This window comes from Miscanthus floridulus, chromosome 5 (assembly GCF_019320115.1).
Source record: "Miscanthus floridulus cultivar M001 chromosome 5, ASM1932011v1, whole genome shotgun sequence".
NCBI classification, from domain to species: Eukaryota; Viridiplantae; Streptophyta; class Magnoliopsida; order Poales; family Poaceae; genus Miscanthus; species Miscanthus floridulus.
In genome coordinates, this window is record NC_089584.1 from 139,654,485 (window position 1) to 139,668,539 (window position 14,055).

Genomic DNA, 14,055 nt, shown 5'->3' on the forward strand with positions numbered 1-14,055 from the left:
GGGCACATATATAACCAAGACATAGGGTTTGTTGCTTACTCTCCCCAAGCATCTCTCCCAGCCGCACCCGCTCATCCACTTCTCTTTCCACTTCCTCCCTCCCGTAACGCGCGCGTCGCTCCCTCTCTCTCTCACCCGGCGGTCCCTCCCTCCCTCTCTCCCAGCACTTCCTCCCTCTCTCTCTCCCGGCGCCTCCCTCCCTCTCTCCAGCACTCCCTCTCTCAGACGCGCAGTGCGGTGCGGGGACGCGGTGGCCGTGGCGCGGGGCGACGCGGTGGCGAGCGGCGCGGGGCCGTGAGGCTAGATGCACGGGGTGGCGAGCGCGGCTCAGTGGCACACGGGCTAGGCCTAGGCGCAAGGAGCAAGGGTAGGGGCGCGGCGGCAAGCTCGATCAGGAGGTTTGGAGCAGATCCGCAGGTTTGGAGATCCACCTATTCATCTCCCCTCTTCATCTCTTCCCCTGTTCATCTCCCTCCCTCTCCCCTTTTGCAGATCTAGTGGAGTAGAGTCAGATCCGGTGGAGCAGAGGTAGATTCGGTGGTGGGACTCTAGAGCAGGGGCAGATCTGGACGACGCCGGGACGGGAGCAGGGATGGTGGCCGGCCGACAGAGGCGTGGGTGTGGATCTGGCTCTGGGGCTGGGATTAGGCTCGCTGGTGGGCTCAGAAACGGCTGCCTCGGTTAAGACCACGATTAACCATGACCTTTCGTCCGAGGCGGTTGCAAAAACTGCCTCGGTTAACCCTTTTTGCCCGCCACGGTTGAGATTCCTGTAGTAGTGATATTTATACATAAATAGTGATGCTTTGTTTATATAAGTTCGATCAAACTTTAGATGAGATGATTGATATCGAGTAGGACTATTATTACATTTTTCTTCGGGCGGAGGTAGTAGAATAGTGAGGGTCTGATTGGTTTGCGACTTAAATTTACCCTGCAAAAGATTTGACATGCAAAAAAATAGACAAAAAAAATTACCATAGATTTAGCAAGTTAAAAATAAGAAGTTAGTAAGTTTTTATAGTAAACCAAATAACATACAAAATCATGGAAGCCAAGCAGGACCTGAGTTTTGGCATTCGCCATGTGGACTCCAGGAGGAAGGTGGTTTGTCTGAAACTCCGGCCCAGGTGCAGCGCACAGGTGGAGGACAAGCAGCTGCAGCCTCTCGTCTTCTCCTCGGCTTCCAGCCGTGTGCGTAGGACAAGTGGACTTGACTTTTCTCGCTGTGCCATGGTAGAACGTAGTACGAGCTGACGACACTTGGGACCATGTCTCTGCAATCTGCATGCATGTTTTGTGACTGTCTGTACTGTACACATGCGTGCACTGCAGCACTGGTGAGTTGCTTTTCAAAGTTCGAACAAAAAAGAAAAAGAAGAAAAAAGAAGAACCGTACATGTGGAATTTGGGCCGGCCCAGTCTGTTTGGGGCTGCTTTGGGTCATGACACTCCTGGACATGACATGACAAGTCATTTATTTAACACAATTGTTTTTCTTTATGAATCTGTTGACACCCAAAATGTCCCAGGGTGAATTGTAGGCATCTCCAACCAATTACGCATGAAAAACAAATTATGCATGTCATATATGTGTTGGTGGCCAAGAAGCTGGTGAGCCGGGAGCATCACACCTATCGGCTGACCGCATATCGGCTTGTTTGTCAATTAGGGCCCCGTTCGCTGGTCTGAAACTTGATTGAAACTGGTTGAAAAACACTGTTCTAGTTAAATTGTTGTGAGAGAAAAACACTGTCCCGGCTAAAAAAAAGAAGCCGAACAAACCGAATATGGGGTAAGCCGAACAGGGCCCTAGGTATCTATATCGGCTGACTCTCTCTCTCTTAGCCGATCGGGACATCCGCCCAACTCAGTTATGACACTTAAATTGGGCCCATGCCAATTTTAAGAGACCGAGACCTATGATTAGTTTTAGCCTACCCAACTTGCTTGGGACTAACATGCTTTTGTTGTTGTTGTATGATTAGTTTTGGCCCAATTAAAAAAACACTATAAAGTTACATAATAATAGTCCTACATTGATTTTTCAACGGAATACAACCACCCTACTCCTTAAAAAATAAGGGGTACATGACCGAGTTACCAACTATTCAATCGACACAAAATTAGTTCACCAACTCTTTTAACCCTTTTTCAACCCATCCTACTGTTTGGCACGTCTTCCGGCGAGATTTGTCGGCATCCTAGGTGACCTTGCTGGTCCTAGGGCGTCCTCCACGTGCTCCTCCCCGACCCGACATGTCTTCTCGAGAGTATTTTCAGCCAAGAACAGGCTTAGCATCAGCCTAACCGGTCTCTCGATCGGTTTCGTTGATCACACTCACGTTCTTGCTGCATGCAGGTTGTTTTGCAACCCCTTTAGGCGTGCTAACCTTGCTGGTGTGTGATTTAGACACCCTCCAACGTACTGACATTCGTACGTTCCACACATGCTCACCTCTATAAACATGTTCACATACATTCTATTTCTAATGAACACCTCTAGAAGATCGAGCCGACAAATCTCGGTATTGAACTATTGACAAAGTCACCAACAAATTTGGGTAGCTAACTACTCTTATTTAAGTGCACTTCTTTTTACTTGTTGGCTTGTTGCTGAGTTCCCCAACATTTTGTATTCTCTAATCTAATAGGTTCATATTCAATCTCATAAGCAAGGTAACATCTCCTTTGTTATGTCCGAACTGATAGAATTTTAAATTGCTTACGTAGATTTTTTAGCCTTGTTATTTACCTTTTTTTCTCAAAACCCAATATCTTTGCCACATGTATTTTGTTTTGACTGCTTAATTGCAGCACGAGAGGAGAAAGAGATTTTTTAGCCTTGTTATTTACCTTTTCTTCTCAAAACCCAATATCTTTGCCACATGTATTTGGTTTTGACTGCTTAATTGCAGGACGAGAGGAGAAAGAGTTGGCGAGTCCAAGCAGTCGTAGTTGCTCCTGACAGGTTCGAGAGCCGAAAGGCTCTGCCAGAAACAGAAAAGTGGAGGCCGAAAGGCTCTGCTAGAAACAGAAAAGTGGAGGTTTGCCCTCTCAACGACCCTACTTGAATTATAATTTCAGGTAGATGTAAACATGATTTTCAAGTTTCAATTTACATGAATTGATGGTGAGACACTATACACACAACACTATGCACGAGCTATGCAAATTAACAAGAGTCATACAAGCGTGGAACAATGTGCTGATGATCAGGGGCACAAGGGTAGCACATGTTCAGGCCTTCTTAACACATTTGGCGTCCGATATCTGCCGATGCTCGTCCACGGCAGGAGGCGTCCTACCGCTGCGGCGCGTTCTTGCCGCAATCGACATCCGTGTCCTTGTCCTGGCGGTCAGGTAGATGTAGATGTAGATGTAGATCAGGTAGTAGTAGTCCTTCCCTTCCCTGATGATCCTGATACCCCAGGTAAGGGAGATGCAGGACCTGCCTGTGCCTGGGCGGTTGAACTGTTGCTCGACAGCTGTAGCATGAGGCCATTGCCAATTGGCAACATCGGAACTTGGGAACAGATCGATGAGATCGGTCCTGCACGACGAAGACGTCCTTCCAAGACTTGGAGCCCTCCGGCCCGTAGAACGCTGCGGCGTCCGCTCCCCACCTGTCGTTGAACAGCTTGCGCCACAGTTCATCGTCGGAGGTCAACGCCCTCCATTTCCTGCAAACTGAGCCAGCCAGGAGCAGCATACATCGTCGCAGTTATTGGTATGCCTAACTCACGAGAACGAACGAGAGATCGCTACCGTTCGTTCTAGTACATGCTATCTACACTGCTGGTAGTGTCAACTACTGTATGAGCTAGCTATCACTCGATGCAACGCCTAGAACGCTTTTAGGCTTCAGCAGCATGTACACAACACAACACATGGTATATATATATATATATATATATGACCGATCCTATTTGAGAATCTAAGATTAGACTTGGAAGAAGTCTACAGAGATACACAATCAAAATCTGAATTGTCAAAGGAAACCAAACACCATGATTTGTTAGTTATGGGGCCGTCTTAAATTGGACATTAAGAATTCAGACCACGGGAAGTTCAGAATTGCAGAGAAACTGAAATTGCGCTTCCAATTCCATATTGGAATGCGACGGTTTTGAGGAGGCGTCAAACCTTGGGGAGCAGAGGCGAGGGACCGGTGATCCAGGAGGTGGAAGATCTTGAGGCAAAGCTCTCTAGGCAACCCTTCCACGTCTGATGTCTCCTCGAGGATGGCTTTCCCGGTCCCGAATTCTCGCACTCACCAAGAAGCTCTGGTGGAGACCCGAAAGCCCTGTTTCTCTTCTACCATGCGACTGCTCGGCCTCGGCGTTCCGGAATCTGGAGCTGAAGGTAAAGAGCTTGAGGGGTCGATGAGTGGAGATGAGAGAAGGGGATGAGAACATGCGGCTTTGTCTGTCTACACCGGTGTGCCTGAGAGTAACGTGGCGAATGCTCACCACTAACACGTCGGTCCCATGGCAGTTCAGTCCAGCGCTTCATGGCCGGACGGTCTCTTGTCAGACAGCCTGTTCATTGGTTGGTTTTTGGCCTTATAACCTCGGCTGGTGCTGGTTTGTTGTGAGAGGAAAACACTATTGACTGGTTGATAAGCCCTGGCTAAAACAAACAAGCGAATAGGCTGAGAGAGTGGGTGCATGCGCATCTGCATAGGTGATATGTCCGTGCATCGCAAGAGACATGAGCGGCGCTGTATTTTTTTTACAACAACTTTTAATATATAACGTTAACGCACGCTACAACAGCGTGGGAAAAGAATTTCTAGATTACAGAGCACATACGAGAGAAAGCTATTGCTGAACTGCTTCTGAAGGCATGGGTGATGCTTCTGTCGGGGGCGCAGGCCCCTCAGGGCCATAGGGCCCACGAGAAGTGGCTACGATAGAAGCATCAAGGGTCCTCGTTATCGTACTTCGATAGCATAGTCGGCGCTACCCTCAACTGTCTGATCGGCCTATGTTCTCGAGGATAATTAGCCTTGAGCCCTAGATAGAATGGATGCTTCACCGGGCTCGAGAGAATGGGTCCAAGCCATTAGTGTCAAATCCGAGGACCAGCATCAACTGTCGTTGGTGGTCAACCCGAACACTGATCGCTGCTTTACCACTTTCATATCCGCAGAAAAACAGAAAAGCAGATTGACAAAGATGAAAGACTTGTCGTGCCTGTTGAACACACCCGGCGTCGGAACCATGAGCGTGCTCTGCATGCTTCACACGACATTCAAATTGGAACATGGCATATATTACCGTGGGAGGTCGGAGGAGTACAACACTCGCTCTTGCATGTAGAACACGTTGCCTTGGCAGGCCCCAAAGCACAGGTCATGGGCTCGTGCATGATGCACAGGTTCGCGTGGCACCACCTCGTGGACCACTCGAAGGAAGAGGCTCAGGATTGGCCACGTAGACAGGCTGCACACCACATCCAAAGTGAACTGTCCTCTCCCATCCGCATTTGAACCCAATCGCTTCCAGGAGCGCCTCGCACGGCGGCAATGGGGCTGCCATCGAGCATGTCATCGTCGCCAAGGAAGAGGGCCAAGGAACCAGCACCCTGCAGCACCCGCACCGGTGTCCGTACTGGCCCAACCATGCAGGAGAAAGGAAGGCCGGTGGCTTCCCTTTGGTCTACCCTAGTTGGGCATTTGGACAGCGGCGAGCAACGCAAAGACGACTCCACAGGGGAAGAGCACCGCCCCGGCGCTGTAGTCGTCATGGTGGTCCGCAAGGCCACCTGGTTTGGCCTAGGTCCAGTGGAGGTCCCGCTGGCCTCCATCGAGGCGCCATCTTCGGTTGGCGAGGCGGACGATTCCTGCGTACGCCTCTGTCATGACGAGATGCAGTGCCCACTCGGGTGGCGCGCCATTGCCAAGGTCGTGTTTGTCCTCCTCGCCCTTTCTTGGTGATGCCCTGACCTCCCCACCGTCGTTGCCCCCAGCCACGAGCATAGCCTAGATGTGGTAGATCCGGATGGAAATCCAGCAGTCTAGGTTGCGCAGCAGGCTCGGACACAGGGACGACTGAAAGCTCTAGTTTGGTTTTGGTGAATTGATGAAACCCTAAGTGCTAACCTAGTTTATCAAAAGTGATTATGAGATAGGTAGCACTAGTCCAAGTGGTGGAGCAAATGAAGATCATGACATGATGATGGTGATGCCATGGTAATGATCAAGTGCTTGGACTTGAAAAGAAGAAAGAGAAAAACAAAAGGCTTAAGGCAAAGGTATAAATGGTAAGAGCCATTTTGTTTCGGTGATTAAGACACTTAGTGAGTATGATCACATTTAGGTTCGATAGCCGTACTATTAAGAGGGGTGAAACTTATATCGAAATGCGGTTATCAAAGTGCCACTAGATGCTCTAATTCATTGCATATGCATTTAGGATCTAGTGGAGTGCTAACACCCTTGAAAATGTTTGTGAAATTATGCTAACACACATGTGCACAAGGTGATACACTTGGTGATTGGCACATTTGAGCAAGGGTTAGAAACTTCATCGGCGCCCTATATAAAAAAGACGGAGGTCACTATGAGTGACCAGACGCTGGTCTCGGTTGGACCGGCGTGTCCGGTCAGTGACAGCTTAGGGCGCGTTGTTTCGGTCTCATGACCAGATGCTGGTGCAAAAACTGACCGGATGCTTAGGGCCTGAGTCCGGCCAGTCTGACATATGATGACATTGAGTGACCGGACACTGGGTGTATCCGGTCGAGCATGATTGGACATGTCCGATCATGATTTCTTGCTTCTGGATGCTTACTGGAAACGATCAGACGCTGAGGTCCAGCGCCTGGTCACTTCACAGCAGCGCGTCCAGTCATTACTTAACCATTGGGATTGGGCGCTCAGTATTTAAAGAGAAGGGTCACATGGCATGCATCGCACGACTGGACACTAGGGTCCTGTGTCCGGTCGATATGACCGGAGCGTCCGGTCGCCCCATGTTCAGTGCAGTGAGTAGCCTAACGGCTCTATTTCGTGGGGGCTTCTATTTAAGCCCCATGGCCGGCTCAAGCTCATTCTCTTGGTCATTTGCATTGACATAGCAACATTGTAAGCTTAGCCAAAGCCCTCCCACTCATCTCCATCATTGATTCATCATCTTTGTGAGATTGGAAGAGAATCCAAGTGGATTGCTTGAGTGATTGCATCTAGAGGCACTTGGTGTTCGTGTTTTTGCTGCAGGATTCGCTTGTTGCCCATGGTGGTTGCCACCACCTAGATGGCTTGAAGCAGTGGAGAAGGATTGGCATGAGTTGGTGAATGTTTGTGGCCATCTCCGATGATTGTGAGGGGATTTGTACCTTCCCCGGCAGAGCACCGAAAGGTAACTCTAGTGGATTGCTCGTGTCATTGAGTTACCTCACTTGTAGATAGGTTCTTGCGGTGTCCAATTGTGTAGATGAGGTTCGTGCAACACCTCTTAGCCGCCGAACCACCAAGTATTGGTCAACACAATGGGGACATAGCGTGTTGGCAAGCACGTGAACCTCGGGAGAAAATTAGTTGTCTCTTGCCCTTTGGTATTCTCCTGGTGATTGATAAAGTATTCATCTTGTGATTGGTTCACTCCTCTATGTGGCGGTATTATCACCTCACTTACTCATTTACATTCCCGTAAACTAGCTATATCAAGCTCTTTAGTGTAGCTAGATTTGAGAGCTTGCTTTGTGAATTAAGTTCATCTAGTGGAGCTCTTTAGTGTAGCAATTGTGAGAGCTCTTAGTGAGTAGTGACCTAGTGGATTGTGTGCCTAGTGATCATAACAACTAGAATTATTGGATAGGTGGCTTGCAACCCTTGTAGAGCTAGAGCAAGTTTGCATTTCACTATTTGTTATACTAATCAAATTGCTCAAGTTGATTTGTAGATTTTAAATAGGCTATTCACCCCCCTCTAGCCATATTATGACCTTTCAAGTGGTATCAGAGCCATGATCACCGTTTGATTAAAGGCTTAACAACCTCGGTGTCAAATTATGGCTCAAGTTGTGTTCAACCATGTGGGGGGCAAACCACCGTTCTTTGATGGCATATGCTATGATTATTGGAAGAGAAAGATGAGGATGTATCTTGGTTCAATCAATGATCAAGTATGGGAGGTGACCGAGAATGACTATGCTATCATTGATCCCAACAATCCCACCAACCAAGACAAGACCAACAAGCAATGCAATACAATGGCTCTCAACACCATATACAATGCCATTGATTCCAAGGTGTTTGAGAAAATCAAGGATTGTGAAAGAGCTAATGAGGTGTGGAGGAGATTGGAGGAAACATATGAGGGCACACCAGCAGTGAAAAGTGCCAAGTTGTACATCCTCAAGGATAAGTTGATAAGCTTTAAGATGAAGGATGATGAGAGCATTCTGGAAATGTTCCATTGGTTGCAAGTGATTATAAATGACTTGAAGGCTTTGGGAGAGAAGATCAAGGATGCTGATGTATCTCATCGGTTCTTGATATACCTACCTCCAAGATTTGAGATGTTGAGATTGCTTATTATAAGAGGAGGACTAAAGGAGATTACCCCTAACCAAGTACTAGGTGATGTCATGACACAAGAGACATACCGTGTGGAAAGGGAAGGGGTTGACAAGGATGACAAGAAGGAAGAAGAAGACAAGAAGAAGAAGAGTGTAGCATTCAAGGCTAGCTCATCATCCAAGAACAAGGGCATATCCAAGAAAGTATCAATTGATGATGAGGATCTTAGTGACATTGATGATGAGGCCACGGCTCTATTTATGTGCAAGATGGACAAATTCATAAAGAAGAAGGGGTATGGTGCAAGAAAAAGAAGAGATCATATCAAAAGCAAAGAATATGTGAGAAGATGCTACAATTGCAAGAGCCCCGATCATATTATAGCGGATTATCCCTACAATAGTGACAATGATGAGGATGAGAAGAAGAAGCACAAGAAGGACTAGAAAAAAAGAAGGAGAAAAAGATGACCTTCTAAAAGAAGAAGAAGGGTGGAGGCTATGTGGTCACTTGGGATAGTGATGACTCTAGTGATGATGGCAAGAAATCTATCAAGAAAGCACTAGCAAGCATCGCCATCAATAACAAGCCCTCCATCTTTGACACTTCATCAATATGCCTCATGGCAAAGCCTACCAAGGTAAAATATGATGTGAGTGATGTTGATGAATGTGAAAGTGATGCTTGTAGGAGTGATGATGATGAAGAAGAGTACTCCAAGGAGGAGCTCATGGACATGTGTGAGCAAGTGCACACTTTCTTTGAGATGAGAGAAAGGAGTGCAAAGAATTGAACAAGAAAGTCAAATTTCTTGAGCAAACTCTTGATGAGCTCAATGCCACTCATGAGAGGCTAATGGAAGCCCATGAGAAGCTTGATAAAGCTCACTCCTCTCTCATTGAGCAAGTCAAGAAGGACAAGGCCAAGAAGGAGCAAGTGATCGTGTCTTGTGATATGGAACTAACATGTGATCTTATTGATGAAACTTTTTATAAGCCCATTGTAGTTGCTCCCACTAACACTTCTTGTAGCACTACTACTTCTACTTTATGCCTCACTAATGGTGGAAAATAGGACTCTCAAGAAGGAGGTGAATGAGCTCACTCGTGCCTTAGGCAATGCCTATGGTGGAGATGTCCACTTGCTAAAGTGCTTGGATAGCCAAAGGTTTTCTCTCAACAAATAGGGATTAGGCTATACCTCCAAGAAAGGCAAGGCGGCCTTTGTCACCCCCAAAGTTAGCTTTGTGAAGGGCAATGGCCGATTTTGCAATAGATGCAGGCAAGTTGGGCATATAGAGCAATATTGCAAGACTAACAAGAACAAACTACCTAATGTATCATCAATTAAATTTGATTCTTGTTACATGCTTGTTAAGAGTGCCAATGGTGTGAAGGATAAATTCATTGGTACACCAATTGTAGGGCCAAAGAAGAAGGCTATTTGGGTACCAAAGACTTTGGTAACTAACCTTCAAGGACCCAAGCAAGTTTGGGTACCTAAAAAGAATTGATCTTCTTTTGTAGGTCAATTATAAAGCCGGAGGAAGGCATTAGGTGCTTGATAGTGGGTGCACACAATACATGACCGGTGATCCAAGAATGTTCAATTCAATCAATGAAAACAAGAGCAATGGGATTGATAGTATCACATTTGGTGACAATGGTAAAGATAAGGTCAAAGGGCTTGGTAAGATTGCAATATCCAATGACTTGAGTATCTCCAATGTGTTACTAGTAGAGAGCCTGAACTTCAATCTATTATCGGTAGCTCAATTGTGTGATCTTGGTTTCAAGTGCATATTTGGTGTGGATGATGTAGAGATCATAAGTGTAGATGGCTCTAACTTGATTTTCAAAGGATTTAGATATGATAATCTATACTTGGTTGATTTCAATGTTAAAGAAGCTCAATTGACAACATGTTTGATCACTAAGTCTAGCATGGGATGGTTATGGCATAGAAGGCTTGGTCATGTTGGAATGAAATAATTGAACAAGTTGATTAAGCATGACTTAGTTAGAGGCTTGAAAGATGTCACATTTGAGAAGGATAAGCTATGTAGTGCATGTCAAGCCGAAAAAGCAAGTTGGTAACACACATTCTAAGAAGAGCATGATGAGCACATCCAAAGCATTTGAGTTGATACACATGGACTTATTTGGACCAACTACATACACTAGCATTGGTGGAAACAAATATGAATTTGTGATTATGGATGATTTCACTAGATACATATGGGTATTCTTTCTTGTTGACAAGAGTGATGCGTTTGCAATATTCAAATCATTTGTCAAGAGCATTCACAATGAGTTTGAAACAACTATCAAGAAAGTTAGAAGCGACAATGGTAGTGAATTCAAGAACACTAGAATTGATGAGTTGTGTGATGAATTTGAAATTAGACACCAATTCTCGGCCAAGTACACTCCACAATCAGTTGAAAGAAAGAATAAAACTTTGATTGATATGGCAAGATCAATGTTGAGTGAGTACAATGTAAGTCATTCATTTTGGGCCGAAGCAATCAACACGGCTTGCTATTATAGCAACCGACTCTATTGTCACCCCATGATGGAGAAGGCACCTTATGAACTATTGAATGGAAGAAAGCCCAACATAGCATACTTTCGGGTTTTTGGTTGTAAATGCTACATATTAAAGAAAGGCACTAGATTAAGCAAGTTTGAAAAGAAATGTGATAAAGGCTTCTTGTTTGGTTACTCCACTACTAGCAAGGCATATAGAGTTTGGAATTTGGCTAATGGTACTCTTGAGGAGGTTCATGATGTGAAATTTAATGAAACAAATGGTTCCCAAGAGAAAGATGAGAATCTAGATGATGTAAGAGGCACTCAATTGGTCAATGCAATAAAGAACATGGACATTGGTGATATAAGGCCTAGAGAGGTGATTGATGTTGAAGATGACAAGAATCAAGTGCTCTCTAACTCAAATGTGCAAGCTAGTGGTTCTTGTAATAGAACCAACCAATTTATAAGAGCACAAGTACAAAAGCAATCACCGGAGTGATCAAACCATCATACTTGCACCCATATAAACCCAGTAGTCAACTGAAACCACGAAGGATTTCAAACCAACTTGTATACAACCAAGATCACAGTAATTCAACATAACAAGCCACATGTTACATCCATTTCACAAGTAGTTCATAAGTACCACATACATCAGAGTACACATAGTTATTACAAAATGAGTTCACAAATAGCGGAAGCAAAGTAGTTTAACACCATCACACACACTTAGTTCAAATACAAGCCAGTACCATAGTCATATCCAGCAAAAGCAGTAAGATAAGATAACATAGATGATCATGCCCATGATCTAGTCTTCATCCCCCGCAGGGTGGAGATAATACTTGCAGTAGCCGTTATATAGCACGTCATCTACAACAAGGGGGAATAAACCCTGAGTACGAGAAGGTACTCAGCTAGACTTACCCGTCGTAAACCAGAAATAAATGACACCAAGGATTATGCAAGGCTTTATCGGTGGGTCTAGCTTGACAACCATTTTGCATAAAAGCTTTAGTGATATGAGAGCATAATTTGCTTTATAAGTAAGCAGCAATTTAACAATTTTAACCTATCAACTAGATTAGCACCTGTACTAGAGCAAGCAATTGATTAACTCTAAACATTAGTAACCATATCTGGTATAATGTTGTATCATCATCATCATCAATTTAACCATCAAGTTTAATTAAGTGCATCTACGTTGCCGCTGCTCAGTCAAGTTCTCACTATCCGGGAGAGACGGCGATTCGAATCGATTCCTATCTAGCTGGAGGGGTATTCCTAACACAAACCCAGGCATACCTCACGAAGGCAGCCTTAGGTCACCTTTGGTACATCTCAGGAATCGCGGCTCCGAGCAGCGCCGCACCCTCAGGGAGTCCACTCTGCCAGGTGGTCAATCTCACCTCGGACTTACGCCAATAGCTCCCCGCACATCCTTACTACCACCAGGGTGCGCACTTTCACTTCTCAGTCTTCCGGCCTGAGTTGAGCTACTCGGCTTCGTGGTCGGAACGAGTTATCCGGCCAACTAAGTGATAGGCATGCGTTCAACATGATATGAGGACGTACAGCAAATCGGTCCTTAACCGACACAGACGGGGATAGATCCACAACCAAGACCTCCTTGCCTTATTGCTTCTCTATCGACCTCCTGCCCGGTCACAATTCATTATTAACACATGGTTATTCTCCACGATAGCGATTATAGCCAACCGTGATCAGACATTTTTCTAATATGCAGGTGACAGGAAATCACCCGACTTTTACCGGTCTAAGCATGGCTAAGCTTTGATTCGCTCCTAGACCTAAATAGGATTCAGGGTACGTATACTAGCCAAGGAATAGGTATATATGCAACAAGTGTTCGCATCCAATTCCTATCACTTAATGCATCAATAAATAAAGATACTCATAGTAACCATTTTTAAAACATAGGAGTCTTAGAATGCTCCGAGGCTTGCCTTTCAGAAAAGATGAAGGTTGGTGATCGGGGCACTCAAGAACTTCTTCGTTGACTCCTTCTTCGGGGACCTGCACCTCCTGCTCCTGAGCTTGCTGCTGCTCCTCCGGAAGTACTAGCTCGAATTCCAAAAGCGTAACTCTCTCTGGAACACCTATTGCATGCCGATGCACAAGATAAATATCATGGATGCATAAGGAATGATATGATGCTCATGATGAATGAATCACAGTAAGTGTTTAACGAAACATCACTAGACACTCGTTTACCGATTAAGAATAGCCCTATTCAAATCACTTTAAAACAAGTATCTAAACTTAACTTGAAGAACAAGATTGACTTACCTAACTTGCATAACCTAAGGTAAAGCTGCTCATCTTCAGTTAAAGGCCTAACACCTAAGAACATTACCATAAACTTAGAAATAGTAACGGTATACATAATTTAACATTTAAAGCTTCGTATGCATACAAGTAGTCCCTTAATTCAATCACAACCAGAGTTCTACCATTCCGAATGACTTGTATGAGGACATTCTGGAAAACTATGAAATTCTCTACAAAACAATTGTAAACATCACAGCATGATACTTACGTTAACTAACTTGAAATTCCGTAAACCTAGAATTTGTTCAGAATGGCAGGGTTACTAACTTATTTATTTAACGATGATGCAAAAGCCTAATTTGACCAAACCAAGCTTACCAACTTGTTACACATACCAGAGGAACACTAGAAAGTATGGTGCTGACTTCTAAATAAATTATTTAATATCATTTTCCAATTTATTTAGTTAATTAGGCGATTAAAGCAATATATAGTAAAACTATTCATAAAAATCTACAAAAATTACAGTAGCTATCTCATGCTTCACATAGACTACCACAAAAATTTCAAATCCATTCAGCAAGCAGAACTTGCTGTACCTAAAATAACGAGTGGTATGTCCATTTTTAGCATAATTAGGAAATCCTAATGAAAAGTGTCAAGCAATAGATTTCACATTTTTCCTAGCATCATTCTAGCATTA

At 44.8% G+C, this 14,055-nt stretch overlaps 1 pseudogene; it reads right to left on the reverse strand.

Annotated features, from left to right (window-relative positions):
- Nucleotides 1–3,215: 3,215 nt before the first annotated feature.
- LOC136455477 (uncharacterized) lies at nt 3,216–4,515 on the reverse strand (annotated as a pseudogene).
- Between the last annotated feature and the right edge of the window lie 9,540 nt (nt 4,516–14,055).